The 21,338-nt window shown below is 45.1% G+C and overlaps 1 protein-coding gene and 1 long non-coding RNA gene across 13 annotated transcripts in view; both read right to left on the bottom strand.

The window, feature by feature from the left end:
* SRGAP2 (SLIT-ROBO Rho GTPase activating protein 2) overlaps window positions 1-21,338 on the bottom strand; it is a 226,719-nt gene that overhangs the window by 177,202 nt on the left and 28,179 nt on the right. The window lies entirely within an intron of this gene.
* On the bottom strand, window positions 560-8,885 carry LOC145722355 (uncharacterized). Its single transcript, XR_014146566.1, has 2 exons — window positions 2,177-8,885; window positions 560-2,001 (listed from the first exon to the last, which is right to left on the bottom strand). It is a non-coding gene; the product is annotated as an uncharacterized LOC145722355 (long non-coding RNA).

Below are 21,338 nucleotides of genomic sequence, written 5' to 3'. Positions count from 1 at the left end.
TGGGTTAACTGAGCCTTCTAAAAATGTGCAAACAGGGCGCCTGGGTGGCTCAGTTGGTTAAGCGGCTGCCTTCGGCTCAGGTCATGATCCTGGAGTCCCTGGATCGAGTCCCGCATCGGGCTCCCTGCTCAGCGGCGAGTCTGCTTCGCCCTCTGACCCTCCCGACCCTCCCCCCTCTCATGTACTCTCTCTATCAGTCTCTCTCTCTCTCTCAAATAAATAAATAAATAAAATCTTTTTTAAAAAAATAAATAAATAAAAATGTGCAAACAGCAGAATTGTGACACTCTGCTGGTGATGCGGGTGGCTTCTCTGCAGAACAGGCAGGAGGCAGCCCTCCTTCTCCCTTTACCATTTTCATTTTATTCTTGGGGTTTCATAATGGACTTCGGTGAAAGTGAAGATTTACATCCATGCCTAGGATGACAACTATCTTAAGGCTACTTTCAACACAAGTGCTTTTTTATAAATCATTTACATGGTTCCCCTTCCCCAGACAAAAACAAAGAAGAGAGAAGAACAGGGGCACATCAGAGGTTTTTCTAGCTTTGTGAGTTAAGATGATGAGCACTAAGTGAATAACATTAAGGCAACTGCCTAACCCTAGTAACAGAGAGTTCTTGTTCCAACAAAACTCCAAGGACAAGGAAGACTCTCCTACCAATCCATATCCTCAAGTAGATAAATGCACGTGTGAATCGGGCAGAATTAAAAGGCCTGTGTTAGCAAGAAGTCTGGTAAGGAAGAGTCCCCAGAGCTGCCCCAGTTATCCCACTGGGGGAGAAAGAAGACGGCATCCAGAAGAGTGGGTGAAGCAAGCCCTCATGGGAGCCTACCAGCCTCCACAGAAAAAATATTCTATAGTCATGAGACAACCAGACTAACTGACGCAAACTGCCCAGACAGCTAGTTTAGCTTTGCCTCCTGCCTAGATTCAAATCTGTATCAGAAATAAATGCCCTGTGAGATCTATCCCTGCCCTCTTCCTGGGAGAGCCTGCATGAGCTGATCACTTCAAAATTCCTGCCCCCAGCAGTCCAGTCTCATGCCACTGAGCTCCAGACCTGTTTCAACTACCCTTTGACATCACTACCTGGATGTGCTGGGTGTCCCACGTCCAGAGAGCTTTCTCCCTGGCAACATATGCTCTTTCTAGTCCCACCTTCCCTGTCTCGGTTAATGGCATTGCCAGGCATCAAAATACCTAAACCAGAATTCTGACACTCCTTCTGTTTGCCCCCACTTCTATCCACCTAGTCAATGATCAGCTGTACTGACTTTTTGGCTCCTAAATATCTCTCAAAGCCTTGCTTTCTCTTCATTTTCACTGTCACTGCCTTATTCAGTATCTCATCATTCATTCAACAATATTTAATGTTTATAGATCATAGGTAGGTGCTTTTCAACAGAAGAAAAGCAGTATGATTCCAGCTTTCTGGTGTTGAGCATCTGGTTATTTCTTACCTGGACTATTCAGATACACTCTTGTCTCCTACCATTCTCTATATAGCACCCGGATATCTTCTCAAAAATTAAATAGATCATTTAATTCAGAGGTCAGCAAACTCCTTCTATAAAGGGCCGGCAAGTAAATATTTAAGGCTTCTATAGGCCATATGTTCTCTGTCACAACTACTTAACTCTGCTCTTCTAATGTAAAAACAGCCACAGGCAACACGTAAACCAATGGGCGTGATGGTGTTCCAATATGCTTTATTTACAAAAACAGGCAGCATGCCAGACTTGACCCAGGGGCCATAGTTTGCCAACCCCTGATTTAATTAATTGCAGCTTCTCACTCCTTTGGAATTAATCCGAATTCCTTCCCATGGCCCACAGGCCCTCCAACCTCATCTCAATACCACTTGCCCTCTATCCTCCAGCCACCCCGACCTTCTTTGTGGCACTCAAACACTAGGTCAAGTATGTTCCCATCTCAGGATCCCTGCATTTGCTGTTCTCCCCATTAGGACCACTCCTCCCCCATCTCCCCATAGTTGCCTCAGTTCGAATGTCACTTCCTCAGAAGGGCCCTCACTAAAATGACCGCAACAGGTCAGCACCCACCCCAGTGCCCATTCTAACTCCCAAGGCTCTATTTATTTTCTTCAAACTACTTATCACCATCTGAAAATCATTTGTTGCATGTCTATTGTCCATCTACACAACCTCACACCATCTCTAGAATGTCACCTCCCCGAGGGCAGAAACTGTCTGATTTGTTCATCCCTAGGTTCCCAGCACCTAGAACTGTGCCCAGCACTAAGAAGGGGCTCGATAAATACCTGCTGTCTGAGCTACTACCACAGTCACTGGCGTCCTCATTCTAAATCACAAATTGGATCATGTCACTCCCCTGCCTAGGATAATTCCATGGCTCCCCACTGGCTTTAGGATACAAATGCAAATGATATGACCAGGCGAGGATAGCTCTTAACCCACCTTCTGATGCTCTCCCAGCAGACTGTGGGCTCCAGGCAACAAGGACCACGTCTTTTTCATCTTTTCACCTCAGGTGCCCAGCACAGTGTCAGGAAGACTGTAGGTGCTCCATAAACGTTGAGCGAAATTAATCAATCAACAGGGGTACAGCAACTAGCACAAAGCTAAATTAGAATTGATAACTCAATGAATACCAAATTTAAAGCCAACGACGCAAGATTTTGCTTTCCTTTCCTTTCTTTGTAAGCAACCTGGGCAGGGGCTATGCTTGTAATTCTGAATCTGGCTTCAGATTTTGTCCTGGATTCTAACCGGCAGGCAGCCACTCACCACTTTCTAAAAGAACAGTGGGAGGAGGCAGGGAGAGAAGTAAAGTGAATCTCTCTAGGCCCTTTCCTGTGAGCAGCTCTCTGGTGAGGGGTTAGGAAAAAAGACATAGCTCAGGCTAAGATGCAACTTAGGGATTCTCCATGAATTCCCAATGTCCACATTCTCTCTGTCATCTATTAGCAAAAAGCACCCAACACTAGCTGTTTTGCTGACTAAAATAACCCCAGGCATTCAGGGAATTCCTACAGAACCGCCTTACCAATAGAATGGAAATTGTTACTTCTAGAAGAATTTCCATTAGCCCTTTGAAATCCTTCAACATTCATTAAGGCCAAGGAGTTTGCACCTAATTCAGTCTGATGGGTGCGAGAATAGAGTCTTTCTAGGGAATACAGACTCCCAAATCGTCCAGCTGGGACGTAAGGAGCAAATTTATTACTCAAAAATCAAAGGGAAATGAAAAGAGGCCAAGCCAGATTGTTATTACTCTCTTTCTCGGGTGGGGGATTGATTTCCAGGGTCATTCTATTCCCTTTGCGTGGCCTCCTTACTTAGCATCTTGGGGGCGGCCAGCTAGGTTCTCTCCTAATGTAATAGAATCTGTTTCAGCAAAGCCTCGGCTAAACCATCTCCAGACTCCAAAAATGATAGGCTATAAATTACTGGGTCTCTCGTGTGATATAATGAAGTGCAAATTAGTGCAGTCCTGAGTGATGGCTCTACATGCTTCTCTAAGTAAATCTGGCTGGTGGACTGGAGCAAGCACAGAGCAGACCTAGATCTGGGATGACTTCATTTTGATCCTAACTCTTCATTACTCACCTAAGGAGAGGTCCAATCATACAACCCAAATAGGGGACGGGGAACAAGGCTCTGGGTTTTTCAACCCGAATGCCTACTTCTCTTCCACGTTTATCAGCTCCACGTAAAGAAGCTAAGCAGGCTAAACTAAGATAATTAAATGATTAAACCTCCAGAGAGCCACAAAACTGCATTCAAGACAGTTACACAATCAACCTTGAGGGTGACTAATTGACTTGCCTCTGAAGGAAGTAGCAGCGATTTGTCAGATTTGGGCCCATTCAAAATTCCTGTCAAGGATGTGCCAACATGGGAGCCAAGAACCAACCATTCAAATGAGCCCAGCTGCCAAGTCTGTTCGCAAGGTCATCTTCTCATATTGTTCCATTTAATGAAATGGTAGCCCATTACCTACCCTTAAAGCCCTCGGCCAGGGGTACAGAGCAGGGCATCCTACTGTATGGCAGAAAATCAACAGGATAACCTATAAAACACACTCTGAAGATGCCAAAACCCACGGATTACAAGAGGAAAGAAAAGGTTAGGAAGAAGTCAGCATATATATATATAGGCTATAGAAATCTCAGTCTCGTACGTATACACGTTTATGTAATTTTAAAGGATTACATGGTTGTTATCAGAGATTCTTTGTTTAACATGTTGGAGATTTTAAACAGTGTTGAAAGGAAGAATAAAATATTAATTAGAGAAAAAAAAAAAGGCAGCCAGGTACATGCCAATAGCACACTATATCCCTCCACCCCACCCTGCCTAATCCTCGGTAGGTTGATAATAAACTGATGAGACAGACCTGCAGGTTCTCAAACTGAAACAGGAACTCCGGAGCTGGTTCTTCAGCAGTTAAATCTTTAAAGACCAGATACGATTTTGATGAGGACAAGGAGACTTTCAGATAAATGGAATGCTAGGAACTGGTAGAACACAGGGCCCAAAGGGGCAGAAGTTAAGCTGAGCCCAGACAGAACCTTTCTCCCGGGTATTAGGCATGGGCTGGGATTATTATTCTAGCCAGGGAAGCTGGCCCCAGGGAGGGCAGCTTGGCGGTGCAAGGCATAGCATACACAGGGGCTAGCAAAACTCAGGGGGAATTGAAATAGAAGTGTCAGAACCATGGGTAGAGCACAAGATTCTCAGAGACGAATCTTTACCAGAGGGAGGCAGAACTCCGTAGTGGCTGATGTTTGATCTATTCATTCCCAGCAAGAGTCTCATATTGACTATGAGCAGAGCAGGCTGTAGGCCGGGGTGGGGGTTTACAAAAGGAATTCAGTCCGAGAGCCCAGACTGAGTTCTCTACTAAAAGGAATCAAGGCCCCCAAAGAAATGGCTGATTGCACATCTGCTGCAGAATATAGAGCCTGGAATATTCTGTTGCGCCAGAAAGCAAGAAAGTTATCAAAGTCAAACAGGGTCCTGTCAAAAGAACATGGAAGTCAGCTTGAAGGGATGCCACCGACTTAAGATGAGACACGGTGAGCATCCAGAACAGTTAATAAATAATGCCTGCAATGGGTTGAAACACATCAAATACACAATAAATCTGTGAGTTCCTAATGGTATTCAGAAAAAAACAAAAAAAAATTATCAGTCACCATTGGAGGTTATTAGGTTACTAATTCATTATTCTGAAAAACGATTTTAAAAGGTGGGGAAGGCGGGAAATTAATTATTTATCCAGTCTTTCCTGTATAAAAGTAAATGTGCAGGGGGTTGGGAAAAGATAAAACAAATTTGGCAAAATGGGATAACTGCTTGATCTGGGTACTGGGTAAATGGAGGTTCCTTATATTTCTTTTCTGTATATGTAACAACCCCACCACCGTCAACCACCACAACCAAGAGCAATAGAGAACATAAATCAAGTGGCTTAAGGTTTAGGCAGGACCTCTTTTAGCCCCGATGGACTGGGCCAACTGGAAGGATATACGGAGATGCCAAGTCACAGAGGCATGCATCATGGTTGGTGCCCAGCACGTGACCTGGAACCCCAGATCCCAGGTTGGTGGGTAACATGGTTTACCAGGTAGTGGATCTGAGGATGCTTTATAGAGCTTATTTTTCAGTCCTACATGGCTTAGGAACTACAAAGTCTTGAAAATGGAGGCCCTGGGCGCCTGGGTGGCTCAGTTGGTTAAGCAACTGCCTTCAGCTCAGGTCATGATCCCAGGGTCCTGGGATTGAGTCCTGCATCGGGCTCCCTGCTCAGAGGGGAGTCTGTTTCTCCCTCTGACCCTCTCCCTTCTCCTGCTTTCTCTCTCTCTAATAAATAAATAAAATCTAAACAAAAAAAAAAAAAAGGAAAAGAAAATGAAGGCCTTATTCAAGTTCAACCAAGAGGAACTGGGGAAATTAAAGGCACGAGGGAGGTGGCAATGGCTAGCACAGAAGAATGCCGAGAATAAGGGTAAAAGTCACATTGGATCCTGCAGTCTGGATTACTTCACCAGAAGAAACAAAAATAGACCTCATCACTCCCCGGGCTCACCCTTCTCCGCATCTCAAGAGCCACCCCCAGCACCACCAAGGGCAGCTGAATGAAGACAGAGGCGTTCTCCCCACCGGTTCCCCTGTGAGCATCCAGACAGGAGCCAGCCTCAGCAGCTCAGCTCGGCAGCTCGGAACGCCCCACCCTAACCACCGCTCAAGGAACCAGCTGGGAAAGCATTCAGAAAACCCGCATCCTGACACACCACTGCCAAACAACTTAAGTAGCAGAGAACAGCCCATCTAAACAGCAATGCTGGCTGCCAGGAAAGTTTTGTAGGGACAATGAGCAGAGGAAAAGCAGATCCCTTGGGGTCCCCTAAGATCCAGTCTCTTAGCTTCAGCACTTTCAAATGCAGAATCCATTCACCTCTGGGCCCATGAAATTCTACAGGCAGGTTGTCTCCTTCCATCGCCTCAAAGATAAATGAGCAGGCAAGCTGGCCAGAAAACCACTCAGGGCATTACTCTTTAAAGAGTCCTTATAGGGTCAAAGAGGAATGGGTCTACAGGCTGTGTGTATTCCCCACAGATGCTGGGGATGATGTCAGAATCCCTTTCCAGATGTGTTTAACACTTTGTGGTCACCTGCATTGCTACCACTAACAGTCAGTGTTTTGCTAAGGCCAAACCCAGCTCGCTGGCTCTGGTTACCATTAGCGAGGCTGTTATCTGTACTGTGTACCCTCACGAAGAGTCCTAAAAACAGCTCTTCATCTGCTCTACCAAGACAAGTAATGTCTGCCAAAGAAACGGGGGGAGAAAGAGTTGAGAGAGGAAACACAATTAACTTCCTACCAAGATAGCAAAAAAAAAAGGAAAAGACTATATGGGTTCACATTTATATCCAAGGCTGGGTTAATATCTTTTTGCTTTTGTCTAAATGAACAGGCAATTTAAAACTGTTGCACAAAAAAAGGAAGAGAGAAAGAAGCAGGCCCAAATTTCAAAGTAAAACTTTTAGCACAGAAAACAAGAATTGATAAGAATTCCATTTCCTGCTTACTGACCCCACAGGCTATCTCTGCCTCTGAGGATCAGGGCATTCTGCATCTGCTGACAGAACCCAAGTCAGAATCCAGTGTAATCCCCAACAACCCAAAACTTCAGGGTAAGTTCTCCTGACCTTGAGATTGCTCCTCTAGCTCCTTGGTAAAAAAATGTACAAAACCAAGAGTAGAGCCTCGCTCACCTCCCGAGTTGTGTGAAATCAACTACTCAAGGCTCACCTTGTACACATCTCTGGCTCCCGTGAGTGACTGTGATCGGGACCTAAGCATCACCCAAATCCCAGAGGGCTAAAAGGTAACCTTACAAAATCTGAAGATGTAAAAGGGGAATTCAGTGGTGCTCAGAAGCCAACCTGAAAAGAAAAAAATCTACAAATAGAGTAACTCCTGATTCCTAATTCTAGGTTTTATTATTTTGCTGGGTGTCTTAGGGCATAGCCCTAAACTTTCTGGCCTTTATTATTTGGCCCGCCTAACATAAGAAAACTAAGCTAAAATAAATTTTGTGACCAAACCAAAATGAAAACCCTCCAGGTAGTATGGCTCCTGTAACTCAGGATACTAAACTTCCTTTGACACCAAAATGGCTGTCTGGAAATCAGCATCCCCAGAGTACATTTCATATCGAAACTGGAAAAACACTTTAGTAAATGAAGAAAGTCTAGAGCCTTTGTTTGAGCAAAACTAGATGTAGCAAAAACATGGGCTTTTTGCATGATTGCTACTGTCAAAGAGACCGCACAGTGCAGAATTAAATATGACACACACTTCATGTCTGATCAAAGTGCTTCCTAAACTCAAATCGGGGCACCTTATATCACAAAACAGATGGCAAGAAATTAATAAATTTCAGTCTTTTTTCTGCTATCCCAATTACAGCTCTGTCAGCTCACAAACACGTTCCAGCAAATGCGGGAGGAGTTTTTTCTCTCTTTAAGAGTCCTCTCTCACTTCACCCTACTTAACAAAAGACCACAAGCACTTAAAAAGGGGATGGAGGCAGGCCAGCTTCAGGACACATGCTGCATGGGGGAATTGACTGTCCCAAAGAGAGGGCTCTACACCCCTCTGACAAGTCCACAATAGACTAGCTAGACACGAGCGCCCGAAATAAGGAAGTCCATCAAGAAAATGAACAGTTGGCGAGATCAAGGCCTAAAGGGCTTGCAGCTGGTCTGGCCATTCATCAAAAACTCTGAATTTAAATGGAAGACACGTTCTGACTGTGACATGTAATAAAACAACTAGAGCGGAGAAGGATCTTGATGTTGGGTTTCCTTTCCACCCTACACTCTCCTGCCAACGGAAGAGTGAGCCGTGCCTGGGGTGTTCCTGGCACGTCTCGGGGAGTTCCCATTCACGCTGGTCAATCTTTGGAATTTTCCACATATTACAGGGTCACCATCCATCTAACACTAACCCAGAATATCCAGATAAAATCTCAGCTCCTTTTTGTAGTCTGGAGAGAAAACTGTCAAATCTGAAAGCCTGTGAACTCTCCTTAGCCAGGGGAGACTAGATGTAGTGAAGACAATGACCCAGATGTCAAAGGCCTAATTTCAGACTGACCCCTAACCAGCTTTATGACTCTGGGTAACTCCCCTATTTCCTCTAGACTCTTATTCTCACAGCAGTAAGAGTGAAGTGGGCCTAATGGTCCCTCATATTCCTTCCAAGCCAGTCAGCGGGGGGGAGTAGTACAAGGCAAGGTCAGATAGGCAGTAGGGCCTGATCACTCAGGGAATGCAAAACCACTGGTGGGTTTGAACAGAGGAGTAAAACATGATCTGAATTCCATTTTTAAAAGGCTGCTGTTAGCTGTTGTGTTGAGAACAGCCCAAAGAAGGCAAGAGTGAACACAGGAGACCAGATAGGAGGTTGCTGAGACCATTCAGGTAAGAGATGATGGCAGATAGGCCAGGGTGGCAGCTTTGGGGTGGGGGGGGGATGGGGGGGGCGGGTGATGAAGGACAGTCAGAGTCTGAGACATGCTCTGAAATAGGGTCAACAGGACAGTGGGGGACTTGGAACTCCTGCAGAATCTAACGAAGTCAAATGACACTAAATTCTTTTTTTTTTTTTTTTTTAAAGATTTTATTTATTTATTCATGAGAGACAGAGAGAGAGAGGCAGAGGGAGAAGCAGGCTCCCAAGGAGCAGGGAGCCCGATGCGGGACTCGATCCCAGGACCCTGGGATCATGACCTGAGCCGAAAGCAGACGCTTAACCATCTGAGCCACCCAGGCGCCCAAATGACACTAAATTCTAACATCCACTGTGAGATCCTAAGATTTAGGGGTTTGCTCACCTCTGTCATCTATTGTCTGATAGGCTACCTCACACATAATGGGTATGCAGAAAATGTTGAATGAATGAATTCGGAATAAAATATATTATAAAGCCAAGAAATCTGCAGTTTCATAGGTCATGAGAAGACAAAAAGCATTTGGAACTAGACATATTTTACAAACAAAGGATCCCCCTCCCTTGGGTGAATCTCTTTTTGTAAAAAGTCCCCCTTTATAATTCACTTCACGGTAGTAAGGAGTGAAGCCGACCAAAAACTTCACACAGTGTAGCTGAGCATCCGAACAACTTGGCCATTTCCCTAAGGGGCCATATGTATTCCCCAAACCTCACACCACCTCAGCAACTCCCATCTAAAATACAGGGAGAAACGGTTCATGAGTAATCTCATGTTTTTATGAATACTGAGTCATGAGGGTAACTAGAAAGGTATAATTATGAATAGTAATATTATTACAACAAGCAAGGCAAACACAAGCCAAATCTATACTATTCCTACAAGACAAGCAAGTAGGCTACCTTTGACTGTGTTCCCCTTCCTCTGTGAAGCCTGAGTTCAAGAATTCCTACATTCCCCCCTCCCCCACCACCCCCGACACCTATGCTCTGAAAAAGGTGACAATTCCCAGCTCCAGAAGCTTCTCTGTCAAGGCAAGCGTCCTTGAGAGTCCCAAGGTTCTTAACCCACAGAGCCTGACAGTGTGCAAAATTAAGGAGCAGAAAATTCAGCATCAGGGAGAAATAACGACAAAGGTGTTTTATAAACCACATTCTGGCAGCAGTTTTCTCGATGAAGTCATTGATCATCTTGAAAGGCTAAATTAAAACCCAACATTAATCAGGCAGGAGGTGTGAAAAACATCTTATTTACCAAATTAGAAAAAGAAGGAAGAAAGAGAAGACATGTAAAGTGGTGGAGACCAAATTATATTGTAAGGGAAGCTGAGCCATTTGGGAGACCAAGTCCTGGACGGATTTGTCAGTTGAGTCGGAAATCATTTGATGTGACCTCAGACTAATTATTTAACTTCTGTGCCTCTGTCTCCCATCTGTGCCTGAGTCTCCCACTCACTGTAAAGGAGAGCAAATGATTTCAGCCCCCTCCAGTCTTAATAGGGATATTATGAAGCTGAGATCATGTCTCTGGAAGCTCCAGGGGTTTTCTGCAGAAAGACACTCCACGAACAGCGGACAATGTCTTTAGTAAGATAATTAAGGGGTCAGACTGCTGTTAGGAACAGCCCCACAGTACGGAGACTCCCCAGCACCATGCCTCTGGAGTTGGGTGCCCAAACTAGTGCATAAAGTGCCAAACTCGGGGTTAGGGCCAGCGTCTTTGCAGATAACATCAGGAGCCCTATGTGTGAACCCAATCTCACATTTATAATAGCTACATTCGGATGTCTCATACACATTCAGTGATGCTTTTAAATCACCAGTATCTTCCTGACATGGCCACATGGTTGCCTATTAGGAGATGGCGTGCAAGGTATGAAGTAGTAAAGACCCATGATCATGAACCCCTGGGCGAGTTCTGACCCTCAATTACTACCTCTGTATTATGGGGCTCAAGACACCGAGGCTTAAATGAAGGACCATGTGAAATACGGCTGGCATAGCCCTGGGCTCACAGAAAGAGCAAGTAAGTGCTAAAGCAGGGCTCCCTCCTGGACCTCGGCTCAGTAAATACAAGCGCTGTTAATCCTTTAATCACAGATCCAGAGAAACATGAAACAGGAAAGGGTTCACCCGTAAGCATCTTATCTGCCTTTCTTTTCCTATAACCTCTCGGCTGGAGCAGGGTAAACAGGCTGAACTTTAATGAGGGTCATAATGTGGGATGTCCCAGGTAAACCAGGCTCATAAACTCCAATTAGGAGGAGTCTGGCTTTGAAGGGACCGCCCCAGACCTGGCCTACTCCATGACAGAAGCAGACCCCGTCCTCTGTCCCTGCTTCCCAAAAAATCCATGAGCAGGCACGCATGGCTCCAGTGGGATGTCAGGTCATAGGCTTTCTATTCCGGTAATTGTGGTCTAAGAATAGAGCTTCCAAGCGCAGGACTCGCAAGGACTGTGTGCGTCTACTCTCCAAGTTACCATTTGAGGACTATTTAAAGCACAAGGCCAGCAAGCCGCCTCTGAATGGGAGGCCGAGAAGGGGAAACAAGCAGGGTGTGTTTTTAATAGAGTCCTACAACTTAAAAATACATTGCAACGTAGAGAGCCCCAATTTGGGTCCCAGGATCTGTCCTCACCAGCTCAGATACCTCCCTTGGCTCCCTGTCAACCACTGAACAAGGAATGTCAAGTTCATTTTACAAATGGAAGAGGGGGAGGCTTGGAGAGACAGATGTGTACACAGCTAAGTCTGTTGCTAATAACAGAAACGGCTAAAGCTGATGTGTGCTCCCACATGCCAGGTCCTTACTAGGCATTTCACTAACCTCACAACCTCCCCCAAGGTAGCCAGTCATTTTGTTCACACTTTACAATGAGAACACTAAGGTTCAGAAAGAGTATGCAATTTACCCAAAGTGATACACCTTATGCAGCCAGGACCTGGTCCCAGCTACAGCTTGTTGTTCCGGGTTTTGTTTGTTTGTGCTCACTCCGTACTGCCTCTCCCGGGGTCTCTCCGCTGACTGCAGAACCCAAGGGACCTATAATCCAAAACCATCCTCTAAACATTAGATCTCATGCCTTATTACTGATGTCATCAATTTGGTGAGCAAAGAGAGTTAAGTAGTCCAAGGCCAACAGCCGTGTCTCACGACAGCAACCAGATCATACTTCCAATGAGCTAGACAAAATACATTCCACAGCGGAGGAACCTCTACTACCTTCAGCCTCCAATAAAGACTCATCATTTCTTCTGTCCCGACAGTCCTTCACTTCAGATGGCTTCATATACTCTGGATCCACACAGAAAATGATCCAGCACCTTGCCGTCACTAAGTCAAAAGGCAAGTTCTTTGGACTTGCATCCATATGAAGATTTAATTCTGCAAAGCCATTTCCCTGCCCAGCCTCCCTGATACACACTTCATGTCAAACTTCAAATGTCCCAGAACACACCCAAAGTGACAACTCCGGGCCTTCCCGTGTTCAACAGAACTGATCACCCATTTGTCGGCTTGGGGGTTAAGATTAATTCTCTCGCCCTTTTGCTTCCGCGGCACTTACAGAAAATTATCTTCACTGGAATCTTTGGTGTCACTAACATCATTGACAGCAGTCGGGGGAAAAAAGTCTCACGCAAAAATCCAGTAGCAAATACAAGCCAGAAAAAGTAAATGTGACACAATCCAAACCAAACTGGGCAGGTTCTCCCAGTCCCTGGGAAATGACTTTACCTGAAGTCTGTACAACTCATTAAACTCAGCACTGAGAGGGTTGGGTCTATTGATCTACAGGGGCCCTTGGCAGGAACTTCTGTGCTTTTCCAAGCCAGGTCTCCAAGGCCTGGCTCTGACATGGTTACCACTTCCGTGGAGAAGCTGACAATAACTGTACTCTCCCGCCCGCCTCTCCATCAGATGAAGATAGCTAACCAGCATTTGTCTTATCTACGGAGACTATTGCAGCCATGACATAGCGTGACCACTGGAAAATACGGGGACCTCACGTACTCAGAGCACATAGTTACCACGAACAGGAACATGCTGTTAACCAGGTTCACAGTTGTCTGCAGTCCATATTTTCCCAACGTTCATTTCACTCAAATCTTAATCAGATCAGGAGAGAGGTGAAAGGGGAATGTGAGGCTCCTATGCATCACTCTCTAGGAAGAAAAATTCTCGCTTCTAAGAGGAGTGCCCTGGCTATAACGTCTTTTGAGGTGGTTTGGGTGTTCTGAGTAAGAAGAACGAAAGGAAATGAGATTTTTTTTGCCATTTAGAGAAATGAGGAAGTAGAATGGTTTATAGACAGCCCCCATCCCTTTCAGAGAGACTGCTTGGAGGTAATAACCACAATTTCAGGCCCTTCTTAAAGAAATCTCAGCTCATATCGGGCTCTAATTAAAGGCAAGCCCTTTGAGGCGCCTGGCTGGCTCAGTCAGCAGAGCATGCGACTCTTGATCTCCAAGTCGTGAGTTCGAGCATCATGTTGGGCAGAGAACTTATTTAAAAAAAACCAAATAAATAGAAAAATAAATAAGTAAAGACATGCCCTTCATAAATGCTGACTTGTAGGGCTGTCAATACTAGACAACAAGCATGAAAGATGGGGGCTGGATGTATGTCACCTTACTATACGCAGCCTCAGTAAGTGCATGATAAAGATCATTCTGTGATTGTGACAGTGACAACACAGAGCCTGGCTAATCCCATCACCATCCCACTGCTGTGGAAAAACCCTACCTGGAAACATTCCTCCCTATCAATCACAGGATCAGACAGGGAAGCTGGGAGATAGGTCCAACTTCCAGACACTGATAGATTCAAATCAGTCAGCGGCCAGTGAGCAACTAGAAAGTGGCCAGCACTCCACTGTGGCTACAACAGATATCAGGCATTTCTATTCTTGGTCTTTAACCTTCCAAAAGCAAATCAGGTTCAACCGCAACATGAAAGACTGAACAACAAATCAGAGAATTCTTAAACTGCCGAAGAAGGTTTAGTCCACTCGACCCCCCGATTTCTTAGGAGCTAAAGCACTCAGGATGAGGCAATCTACCATGGAGCTCCAGATCATCCCTGCGGAAGAAGGAGAACGGGTGGGAAGTCCGCTTCCCCAGCCTGATCTACTCTTTCTCTCCAGATCCCCTTGGAAGAGAGAGGCACCCCTCCTCTGTCTCAGCCTGAGACAAAGAGAATGGAAAATGTTCTCCCACAAGAGGAAAGTCTGAGGAGACCAGCAGCTGTCACGAGTTTCCCTGTGACTTGAAGCCTCTCGGCTCTCCCCTGCAGCAGCCAGAATCCACATCCAGAAGCACCCTGTGTCCTGGTCTTGTCTCAGTTAGAGCCCCAGCCAAGAAGAGCACCCCATCCATGCTGCTGTGTACACTTACTCATCCTTTTCATTTGCTGTGTCCTCTCATATATGCAGGAAACCCTGTTCTTGTACGTTCCCCAAGGTCGACGAAAATAATTTTTTAAATAGGCACAGAGAAAAAGTTTCATTCCCTGTCCAGTCTGCAAAAAGGCACTGCCTGGAGGAATTCCACTCCCGAGCTGAGCGTCCCAGGAAGAGCTGGTGCACAGGCTTCCTCTCTAAAGCTCCAAACAGAGACTCACACTCAGAAACACGAACCTGGCGGCAACATGTTTAGGATGCCCAGTCCCTGCCCAGAACCTCACCTTGGTTCATGTCCTAAACTTAAGACCAGAAGGCCGTAAAAATGGTCTCTGACGTTACCTGCAAATGGACAATTCCCTAAGATTTAACCAAAAAGGATCCTAAAAAGCAAATCAGACATTCTGCTAAAGAAAGAATGCAAAAGCCATTCTCTCCCAGGTGGCTCCACCCCCAAGACCACTTCTTCTTCGTCTTTAGTAACTATAACATTTTGCAGGAAGGTTAAAACCTATGGAGCACCTTGTATGACAGGCCTGGCATTGGTAATAGACAACCTTTCACTCATTCAGGCCATATCCATATGCATATGCATATCCATATCCATTCCCAGCCCTAAAGAGCTCACAGAGGAACAAGCAAGTGAACAGGCAAAGAAAACACACTATGGAAACTGCTACTCTATGGACACGTGCAAAATCAGAATTCTGTATTACAACAATTCCTACACTGAATATGCCTGATTGTTCGTAGGTGGGCATCACGATCAGACAATAAAACACTCGGGGGCAGGAACCATATTCTCTTTGTCTTTGAATCCCCAGCATCCAGCAGAGTCTATGCATATAGTCAGCACTCAATGGTATTTGTTGAATGACTGAATGACCCTTAGAGGCTAAGTGAGCTCTGTAAAATGAGGGGAGTAAGCAGTGTTTCTGTTAAGAACTTCAAGGTTCTTGTATTTTAGACCAGACTACTAATTATAGCACTAGAAAGAGAACAGCAGACTTCTGATTATAGAACTAGAAAGAAAAGCAGAATAAAGGGAGGGAGGGCACTAGGCTTTATAATCAAAATAAGTCTGAAATTATAGACTAAAGTCAGCCTCTAGCTGGGAGTGTGGCCACATCTTTCTCTCTCTCAATTTAACATCTTTTGATTTCAATTGGTTTTCCTTACTTTACAAGTATAAGACCATCAAGACCAAAGGAAATGAAAGGTGTTTTGTGAACTAAAGCAAAGAGGACAAACCCAAACCGCTCTCCATTTGTCTTTGGGAAGGAGCGTCCACTGGAGGTCCAGGGGGAGTGTCATATTATTCCATCTGGGGGCTGAGGTGCCTTTTATGAGTTCAGAAAAAGCCAAAAAAAAAAAAAAACCTCACATGAGCACCAAAATAGGTAATTAAATGTTGAATTAAAGGATCAAGAGCAGAGGAGAGATTAGGCCAGCTGTCAGGCGGTGCCAGTTGAAGGAGGTAAAATACACACACACACAATGTCTGCAAAACCCCTCCCAGACCTAAAAAAGTCACTTGTGTCACCTTTTAAACCTACAGAGCAACCATTTCTAAAAGAAACAGCAGGTAGAAAACTAGCCTCAAAAACATTCTTCTTTCCCAGTTGAATATTTTGAGGTGCTCTGAAGAAATCTTTCCCTCCCGTCACATAATCAAAGCTGTGGAAAAGGGCAGCATAGATCTCTTCCTGATAGGAAATCTTGGATTGACTTCTAAAGGAGAGAGACTGGCCCGAGCCCCATGCTGCTCTGGAAGTAGAGGGAGTCTTTATCCTAATGAATTGGTCTCATCAATTTAACTGCACATTTGATCCCAAGACCCTTTGTGGGCCTGATAACCCAGGGAGGCCCTTAAGTGAGGCTGTCCCCAGGGTGGCCCACTCCACCACAGCCACCAGCAGACAGGAAAAAGCCACTGGGGAGATTCTTATTTTATTATGTAAATCACAGGGAGCCACATTAGCTTCCCTCTCCTGCGCAGCATCCTGATTCCTACCCACTGGCCACCAGCAGAGGAGGAACGAGTCTGTCAGCATCAATGAAAATGACGGGGCTGGCTGCTCCCAGTTGACAACGAGGGTCCTCCACAAGCACCTAACTGAACGCTCACAGTGAGGTTTCTCTCTCTCTTTTTCACTCTCAAACCCATTTCAGTCCATTACTTCTGAGGAATGCAAAAGGCAACATAAATGGCAAAGGGTGAGGTCAAGTTCAAAAGCCCTGTGGGGAAAGCACAGACTTTAAGTCAGACTTCGGAATCCTGAATCTCACAGTTCCTAGGATCTATGTGACCTTGGGCATGTGACTTAATTTCTCTGAGCCTCTGGTTCGTCCCTGTAAAATGAGGATAATAACATCAATATCCACCTTCCGAGGCTCTTGTAAGGATTATGTTTTGGGGGAGCTGCTAAGGCCAGTGGTTTTGTGAGGGCTGTATGACTTCATTCTGACCAAATATGAAACTGAAGAAGAGCAACGTCCAGATACGGCCCGGGCGTGGACAATTTCCGCCCGTGTGCGTGGCTAGGACGCTGGCATTTCAGGGAGCCAAACTGGAGAAGCCATCCACCATGATGGACACAGCACATTCCCACAGACGTGATCCACACCACTGCAAAATTCTCTCCCTACTCTAGAATTCCTGAGTTAGCCAACTTTATCCAGCTCAGGATAAAACCCAAAGACTGCCAAGACCAGTCAATGTCTTTCTTTTCAAAGAACATAAAGGAATCCAAGAAGGATCCAGAGAATTCATTCTAACATGAAATCAGCCTTGCTATTAAATAAAATCACCCTCTTCAATCAAAATCTACACTCTTGTCAAGACATCTGTCAAAAATTGTAACTGCTGCAGACAAGTAGGAAAAACAGCCACACAGCAGCAGAAAATCCCTTTGGCTGAAGAGTACATCCAGAATTCTTTCATTTAACGTCTAGGCCAGGGTGTCTAGATTAATTTAAAGCTAACCACAAAATTAGCTACTGCTTTTCTTTTGAGAAGGGGGATTAGAGAAGGTGACTTCCAAATGCTCTCTTCTTCCAAACCTAAAAAAAAGGGACCAGTGTGACACGCAGACTTGGCCCTGCAAAGCAATTCTGTTTGCCAGCCCCTGGGTGTCTTTGTTTGTTTGTTGCCCTTGCTGCTGTCCCCACCCTCTGGAACAAGGGGCCCACAGACTCGTGCTTTTTCAGAATCATTTCTGTCTCCGAGTGAATTTGTCAAGACAAGGTTTGTGGTATCTTCTGGATCCCCTACGTGTGGAAAGACAAAAAGACCACAACTCTCTCTCAAGTTGAGCCCAGAGCCAATGTCATGCCAACAGCTCAGAAAACTACTTTTGCCATCACTGCTCCAAAACGGAGCCCCTCCCCCCCCTGCCCAGCTCCCAGCCCAGGCCCCGGGGACCCACACTGCTGTTTGTATTGGCACCCGCAAGCAGCTTGTTCGCACACATCCAGACGACGAGAACAAGAGAGTTCAGAAGGGCCCTCCAACAAGTGAGGGACCCGGGAGGAAAGGGACAGGCAGGATCTAATATCCCGCAGTAGCTTGTTTTCACTGCCACTTTGGCTTCACCTCACCACCTACCAGAAGCTATTCAAACACTGCACAACTCGGGTTCCCAGAAAGCGAAAAGCAAGTTTTCTCCCTCCAGGCAGCCTCTTTAGATTCAAGGGCTCCTTTCACCCTGCCCAAACGGACCCACGATCCCTAAAATAAAAAGCAGCACTCTGAAAACAAACTACTCGTTACTCAACTGTTCAAAGATGAGGCTTTCTCCCACATCCTCACCAGCCCCCTCCGCCCCCCACTCCTTGACACTCCTTGACCCTCAGGAGGAATAATAACAACGTGCTTCATTGTATCTTCTTTCAGGGTGGGGCAGATTAACTGGGATCATACACACTTAACACAGTGCCTGGCACATTGGTAGAACTCAGTAAGGTAGTTATTACTGATATTATTTTTATTATTCCAAAAATGAGGTATACTTATTATTAAGAAAATATCTCCCTAAAAAAAAAACAAAACAAAACAAAAAAAGAAAGAGAAAAGAAAACTCTTCCTAAAAGGCATGTCATTCTAACCAAGTATAAACATTGCACAGTCAATTTTCAGTTTCTCAGGCAAACAGAAAAAACTAGTATGACAAGAAAACCCTAAACAATAGCTATTCTAAAGATTCTTATTTGGATTTGGAGTACAATATGTACAGTGATACACACATAGATCCATTTATCAAGAAAGAGCTGTCTGGTACCAAATATGTATACACACTACACTAAGCATACACTACACACACATATATGCATTTTTAACATGTTGGAGCACCTCCTAGGAGGCAGGCACTACACTGGCTGGGCTGCTGGCAGCCTCTTTCCCTGTGTATCTGCTCCCTCCTGCTCCCATCAGCCAGGCTGGCTGCTTCCCCAGGGTCAGTCGTCTGTTCATAACAGACATTACTTATCATTTTAATTACATATTAAGTTATTACATAAACTTATTAAATAGAGGTACAAAAAAGTGTTTCTATGAAAAATAAGTTGAATGCTTTGGAAAGACTTGATGAAGACAAGCTGCCGAAAACAAACTGTTGATAGATTAATTAGGTGTGGGCAAGGCAATGATAAAAAAACTGGAGTGGTGGAGCTTCAGAAAACTGGAAATAAGGGTGCCTGGGTGGCTCAGTCGTTAAGCGTCTGCCTTCAGCTCAGTTCATGATCCCAGGGTCCTTGGATTGAGCCCCGCATCGGGCTCCCTGCACCTCGGGAGGCCTGCTTCTCCCTCTCCCACTCCCCCTGCTTGTGTTCCTGCTCTCCCTATCTCTCTCTCTCTCAGTTAAATAAATAAAATCTTTAAAAAAAAAAAAGAAAACTGGAAATACTATGCATTATATTTCTCAAATGTATTTAAGAACTCACTTCACTTAAAGTAACTAAAACTGGAAGTCACAGGTAATGTGTTAAGGATGTACTTTATGAATGAAAGTCAGAAGAACTCCACTCAGAATACCCACACTCCAAGAAAAAGCCCCCGCCCACATCAAGAGATTTGGAAATGTATGTACATTTATATACTTTTAGGTTAAAATGCTCAGGGATTATATCAATTTCCTTTCTAAGATTCTCTGATTTAACTGACTTTAGAGATCAACTGACCAAACTACACGTCCAATTGCCCCAGATTAAGAAGGTGCTCCCTCTATACCTGCTTGTTTCTCTTAGGTCGATAGCAAAATGAGTTTATGTTCCCTTGGTCCAATCTAACTAGGGAGCAGAGAAAGTTGGCCTGGGACTTTATAGAACAGACCTGTTAAATACCTCCCATACAGAAAACGTGTGGGTAGAATACTGAATGTTAGCCTTATTTCCAGAGCCCGAGATGCTAATTCTCGTAAGCATGAGCCACACAGACTACTCGTAGTCTGAAGCATGGGCCGAGAGAGGAGGGATGCCCCCCCAAGGCCAGCTCAGCTTTGGCCACAGGTCTGGACACAGCCCATCGGTTGATTCAACGCCTGATGTTCCAACCCGGCCTGAGATGCCAGCTCCTCAAGGAGACAATGTCTCAGCTGATGCTTTATGGAGAAAAGGCATCGGTACCAAGTATCAAGGAGTGTCAAGGAGTGAGATCCCTTGCCAAGACCCCTTGATCACCAGTCTAGTACGTTTCTGTTTATTTGCATAGAACGCTGGATTTCTATGCCACATGACAATTCCAGGCACTGAAACTGGAGCAACATCATTAGCTTCCCGCCGGAACTTTATGCTATGGAGATGCAATCTGTCAGGGGAGGCTGTGCGGGGCCTCCTGTCAAGTGCAGTCTGCAGCAGCACAGAGCAAGGGAAAAGGAAGGCTTCAGCAGAGTTTCAGTCACCTGACAATATCCTTTTTTTTTTCTTTAAGATTTTATTTATTTATATGACAGAGAGACACAGTGAGAGAGGGAACACAAGCAGGGGGAGTGGGAGAGGGAGAAGCAGGCTTCCCGCTGAGCAGGGAGCCTGATGCGGGGCTCGATCCCAGGACCCTGGGATCGTGACCTGAGCCGAAGGCAGACGCTTAACTACTGAGCCACCCAGGTGCCGCTCACCAGACGATATCCTTAAAGAGATATTTAACATATAGAGAATCCCATTGATGGAAAGGGAAAAATACCACTTTTTTTTTTTCTTTTTTTTTTTTGCACTTTAAAGACAAGAGATTGGTAGGAGGAGAGGGAAAAGCACTGGGGGAGCCTTTGTATATTGTGAGCTGTGTTTATTTTTACTCTCTCTGCCAACAGAGGCAAGGTAATTCTATAAGCATCATTTAACTTTCTCCCTAGAAACAAAACAGAGGAAGGCAGTTAATGCCTTGCATTCTCCATCTCCAATTTCCAACTCCAGTATCACTTGTTTATCCCCCCCCGAGAAAATTAAATTGAGTCTCACAGAATGGCCCCCAAATGTGTGCTTTCAAAGGCAGATCCCAAAACTGATGGGAGAGGATGAGGAGCTATTTTCCATTTCAATTTGAAGTCAGAAAATCTGTGTGTCGCCTTGTCTTCATTAGGGGTAAGCCTAGATGACCTCCAGGATTTCTCTCCTTCCAAAGGAATAAAATTAAAAAAAAAAAAAAAAATGAGCTTCAATGACAGCTGTTGAATTTTAAGTCAGGTATCATCAAGAAACTCCTAATTTGAGAGCTGTCAATCAGGGGAACAGGTTCCAAAATAGGTTGTGGAATCTTCTTCCCTAGAGACAGTTAAAAATAGCCCAGGCAGCCATCTGTCCTGCTAGGGTGCAGCCCTTCCAGGAGGCGGGTGACAAAACAAAACGCTGCTTCCTTCCCAGGGAGTCTCCGACGGAGAAGTGACGAGGTAGATAAGGAAAAAGGGAAGGAAGCAGAAGTCCATCTGGGCCCA

Source organism: Leptonychotes weddellii, chromosome 6, assembly GCF_054177405.1.
Source record: "Leptonychotes weddellii isolate Sample4059 chromosome 6, ASM5417740v2, whole genome shotgun sequence".
Taxonomy (NCBI): domain Eukaryota; kingdom Metazoa; phylum Chordata; class Mammalia; order Carnivora; family Phocidae; genus Leptonychotes; species Leptonychotes weddellii.
This window is presented reverse-complemented; position numbering and strand designations above follow the sequence as displayed.